Below are 6,000 nucleotides of genomic sequence, written 5' to 3'. Positions count from 1 at the left end.
GGACTTTTCTCCCTTTTTCAAACCAAGAAACTCAGACTCCAAAGCTTGCAGCACCCACTCAGTACAGAACTCTTTCTTGAACAACTCAACAATTGATTCCCAAGTCAAGCTAGCAATATAACACAAAGGTTATGCTAAATAAAATCTGCACAAATAAGTTGTATAAGGCGGCCACATGACCTAATAGGACACCTCACACCCGACTAGATGGGTAGACTTTACGGGGTCCATCATTGTCGTTATAGATAGGCATAACCAAATCCATGAGTAACCCGTTACTACACTGGTGGTCAATCACTTCACCCGGAATTACTCTACCAACGCTAATTGGGTCATACGAGAAACATGTACGGTGCCCCCGAATGATCAACGCGGCACAACTAGCCTAAATAGGCTAAGTGTGGGTTAAGCTTAACTCTTTCAACACAATGCTCGAGACTTATCTACACAAATAGGTTGCAACAAAATCTACTCATCAACACTAGGGCCCTTATCGTGCACGTGACATGGCAACTTAAATCATGTCTAGTGTTCTATGTCAACAAGTCCACACAAAATATTCACAACTCATACGACAAGCTACAAAAGTAAATCATGCAATAAACATCTCATTACTACATAAACATGCATGAATAATACCCTAGTCAACCTCCCTCATATATCCCACACCCAACATATGCATGAGATAATTTAAGCAACATAAAATGGGGTTAAAATCAAAACTGAGTTTTGTTGTGTCCCTCATGTGTCAAAAGTAAGTTATGTTACCTCTGCGCTTCACAAACCACAAATAATAATAGTTTACCAAGCTTGTTATGTATTCCCAATAACCTATATAAATGACGAATGATTACAATAAGTCAATAAAGACTAAACACCAATACCTCTAACTAATGATTCACTGAAAACCGAAATACTATATATATATATATATATTGTACTGCCGCAGAAGCATCAAATCAAGTTTATATTTGGTTCATAGACCACCTGCTCGTATGACCCATAAATTAAAATCAAAACTGAGTTTTGTTGTGTCCCTCATGTGTCAAAAGTAAGTTATGTTACCTCTGCGCTTCACAAACCACAAATAATAATAGTTTACCAAGCTTGTTATGTATTCCCAATAACCTATATAAATGACGAATGATTACAATAAGTCAATAAAGACTAAACACCAATACCTCTAACTAATGATTCACTGAAAACCGAAATACTATATATATATATATATTGTACTGCCGCAGAAGCATCAAATCAAGTTTATATTTGGTTCATAGACCACCTGCTCGTATGACCCATAGAAATAAATAAAGACTTTGTATTTCATTACTTGATTGACTATAAATAAAAGAGACCACAATTCCATTAAATAATCTTATGGTTTATGTGGTCTACTGTCTAGTCAAAGAAACTACAAACATAAAATATACCTTAGTGATGGTGGTCCACTAGTTGAATGAAAAACACACATTTATATACACACACACATATATATATATCCACGTATAATTTTATGAATAATTCAAGAACAACACTAAACAACAAATCTGATTACTTCCTTGTACTTTATTTGTGGACAATAATTTATGACAACACCTTATTTGAATAGCTTCATGATTTCATTATACTTCCATAGTTTCGGTCACCACCTAAAGGATACAACACACTATTTTTTTTTTAATCGACATTATAGAAAACAACAAAGTTTTTTTGCTTCTTTTTCTTTTACATATTGACCTCAATGAAAGGACGACACTCTGCTGCGTATTATTATACATACATATATACATACTATATCATACTAATGGCTAATGCAAAAGACAATTTCTCCTTTTATATACAGTACTATAAGACAACATATCCCCTTTCAACTTGACTTTTCTCTATTGCACATCTCAATAAAAGAACCATATATTGTTATTATAATATTATTACTATATATCTATAGATATGTATAGGGAATCATAGGATACAACAAGAGACAATTAATCCATTGATCAAACAAAACAGCTCACCTCTTATCTCTGATGGAATGCACGAGATCCTAGGCAACTTCCTATTTATTTTTTTTTGTTTACTGCGGACGACTCTAAACAAGAACGAACAAACCCCTTTTTTTATTTAGTTCGACGACTACACAATCTCGACTAATCCTTTTTGTTTTATATATAACTTCGATACAAGGGAATAACGGAAGGGCTATTTTTGTTTTACTAATTTTACACTTAACACCCTTCAAATCTTATTACTTAATTAATAACCTCAAGTAATATCATTTAACAACATCAATACTGATTCAACACTATAGGGAATACATACCGCTTTAACAAGCCGCAATGGTAAACATTTATCAACACATTTAATCACCATAAATGGAACTCCTACACAAATTTATCCACATAAACACATAATAATTAACACCATAATTATTCGCCAAAAATATAAGTCCACCTAACGATAGTTAAACTTTGACTAACGGTCAGACTCAACGAAATGAATAAAAAAAATTCGGGATGTTACAGATAGGGTCATATGTTAATTGATATTCACTCATTTTGGCAGATAGATGACTGTATTCGATACATTATTTCTTATCTTCTCTCTTTATTTCTGTTGATATCCACCTTACGGGGTGATGAAACATTGTATTTGGTTATTTTTCTTTTTCTTTTCGTTTGTTGCATGAACATTAAGTATAAGTATTGCTTTGAACTATTATGGTTTGTTTTGATGCAATTTGAGCAGGTTGTTACATTTGATGGCTATAGCGCAATTCAATTGTTGGGGGGGGGAACCCCTTGGATTCTCTTCTCATCTATTCTATGGCATCAATTTGTTGATTGTGTGATGGTGTGCGTATGCAGGCAGTAAGTTCAGCGCCATATTTGTTATTGCTATGTTTGATGCACACACAACTCTCGCACCTTCCGTTTTGGTACAAGTTGTTTATCCCGCCAACCAAAGTGTCCTTCCTATTTCAGAAGTGCCATTTGTGACACGGGTTCGATAACTTGTGACAAAACGGAATGTGTCCTTATTCCGGTATGTGCTCTTATTATTCTATGTCGCTTACCCCTATTTACTTTTGTTTGACCGAATATAGCATTGAGGGCATTGTCCATCTTAATTGTGGGGGGTGGCAAATAGGTTTAAGCTACCGGGTTTATCATTTTTGTTGTTTTGCCATTGAGATTTTTATCATTTTTGTTGATGTGTCCCTCTCGTAGGCCTTTGGATTCTATTTAGGGGTATGAGTTTCTATTTTGAACTCTTAACTATGATGTGCATGTTTAAAACTGGTGATATCAATTTGGCGGAATAATAGAAATTGATATGATTATTAAAACTTGAGTTGAACTTGTTCTTGTGGTAAATTGCCTTTGACACTTAATTGATTACTTATTAAGCAATTTGACTACAAAATGTTTCCTTGACAAAAATTTTAATTGGCGAAGTGTATCTTGAACGGTTATTTGGCTAGTCCTTCGGGATTGATAACATTACTTGCATACTCATATATATTCAAAACACCCAATTGTGAGATTTCATCATTTCATATATAGTGTGTCAGGTGACGGCTTTGGTTTGTTTGCTTCGTAAATACGTCCCTCTCTTAGTCTCTTGGATTTATTCAGGAGTAAGGGTTTTCATTCTGATTCCTTGCACTAGGATGTGCGTGTTTGAGGTATTTCTAAGCCATTTCCGAGTTCTTTTCTTGATAAGAGTATACCGGTGATGTGTTGATTCTAGAAGTTGGCCTGGTGATCGTGACGAGTACATTGGATGACGAATTGGCATTTAGGTTTGACCATACTTTTTATTTCTTTCTTTTCATTTTTCTTTTGTATATCCATATCCCTAGTATACAACCTTATATATATACTTGTCTATATTCACACACTTTTCTTTTCTTTCATACCTTAGCAATATACACACATATACATCACTGTAACTTACCTTTCCATTGTATAATTTCACCTATTCATGTAAACTTAACCTAATTATACCGATAGCCTAATCTGGTAGGCTATTGATTGTCACTGGTTTCTTTGGATGGTTTGGGAGAGTTTCAGTGGGTTGATTTGTGGAATATTCTTGTCTATGAGAATATGTAAATGGGTTAAGCTATTAAAGATTGTCTTGGATTGTTCAAACAAAGAAAGTGAAGTGTTATAAGCATGTTTATCATTGTAAGAAGGTATCTACTAGTAGAGTAAAAATGGTTCAAAAAGGATAAAAATAATTGAAAAACAAAAAAATTAAAAAAAAAAAAAGAAAAGGAAGAACTTGGGCTACTAGTAGGTATTTCTCATTTTTAAATGTCTAGAAAGTTGTTGTATCATTAATTTTGGAAGATTTGGTTGATTGTAAGTTGTTTGAAGTTGATACACCACAATGGTGTCAGGCTTGTTTGGTACTTTGGAGGTGTCTGCGGAATAGCATCTTATGGGTTAGTGGTTTGTTGGCAATCAATGGTATGGGTTGATTAGACTATTTTGTTCATATTCGATATAACTTATACAATAAATTCTTACATTTCACTTTCATCCAATAAATTTCCCATATTATATTGTACATATCCATTATACATAGCCTTAGTTTAACTAAACAACCACCCTTAATACCTATTTTGACGATGTACTTGATCCTTGCGCCTTAATGGTGGAGTAACGATCCTAGTTCAAGCCTATGGTAAAAGAGTATACATCACGACTGAGCTATGAGTGATTCTTCATATATTCAACCCCGAAAGTAAGTTTATTGGAGTAGAATGATATTGATAGGATCGTTTGTTTTCATTTATGCTTAGTTGATTATCGTGGCTTGCGAATTGTTCAAGTATTGTCAAACATTTCGAGTTTTCATTTAAGATTAAAACTGCTTCACTTGCTCTTTTCTCATTTGACATGCTTGGTGTTGCTTCTTTTTGATACTTGTCACTTGTTTGATAGTTTGATTGTCAAGGATTACTTTTTCTTAAATTCTGGATTTGCTTGAGGACAAGCAATGCTCAAGTGTTGGGGGATTTGATGTGACTAATTTATACCCATTACCCACATCCTTATTGGCCTATTTCTTATGCTTTTTAAGTATATTTTGTATGCATTTAACGCGTTTATGGTGTTTGTTAGTATTTACAGGCTCTAAACAGGTTACGCGTTCATTTGGTGCAATTACGAAGGGTTATTGGCCTAGAAGTTGATCTGAATGATTGAGAGTTGATAGAGTTTAGAAGATTGAAGAGTTCAACAAGCTTGAAGATCGAAAGACATATCTTAGTCACCAGGCTTGTGACTGCGCCGCAGTGGAGGTTGCCATGCCCACTGCGCCGCAGTCCTTATCCACGGAAAAGAATGGAACATACCCCACTGCGCCGTAGTGGGGGTCGCACTAGGTTGACTGCAGTCAGGTTAAAAAGAAAGGAGGCCGTGGAAAAGTACTGCGCCGCAGTGGTGGTTTGCTTAGCCACTACGCCGCAATCACGAGAAGGTCAAAGTCAAGATCACCTCACTGCGTCGAAGTGAGGGAAGGCTCAACCCCACTACACCGCAATGGGTGCACGGGAGAACAAGTTTTGCCTTGTTTTTGCATCAGATTTTGGAGGAGTATATATAGAAAAACCCTAGACGAAAATTAGGCATCAAAACTCTTTCTAGGAGCTGTTCTACAAGGTTTCTTCACCCTCCAATCAAGATAATTTCTTAGGCGGATTCGTTGAAGATTTACGGGCACCCATCTAGATCGTATCTACTTACTGTCTTGCAATTTATTTTTCATCAAACGATTGGTACATCATGTTTCTCTTCTATTTTATTTATTATTGTGGATTGATCATGAGTGGCTAAACGTTTAATCATCCACCTTGATGAAACGAGACGGATAATGTGATTGCAATATTTCTAATTCAAAAGAGTTTATTTAATTATCGTTGTTCTGTGATCTTGATGATGTTAATTCTTTTTATTAATTAATTTTGATATTGGTTGCATATAATTCTTC

The sequence above is a fragment of the Erigeron canadensis genome, chromosome 1 (assembly GCF_010389155.1).
Source record: "Erigeron canadensis isolate Cc75 chromosome 1, C_canadensis_v1, whole genome shotgun sequence".
In the NCBI taxonomy this organism is placed as follows: Eukaryota; Viridiplantae; Streptophyta; class Magnoliopsida; order Asterales; family Asteraceae; genus Erigeron; species Erigeron canadensis.
The sequence above is the reverse complement of the archived record's forward strand: the minus strand, read 5'-3'. Positions refer to the sequence as shown.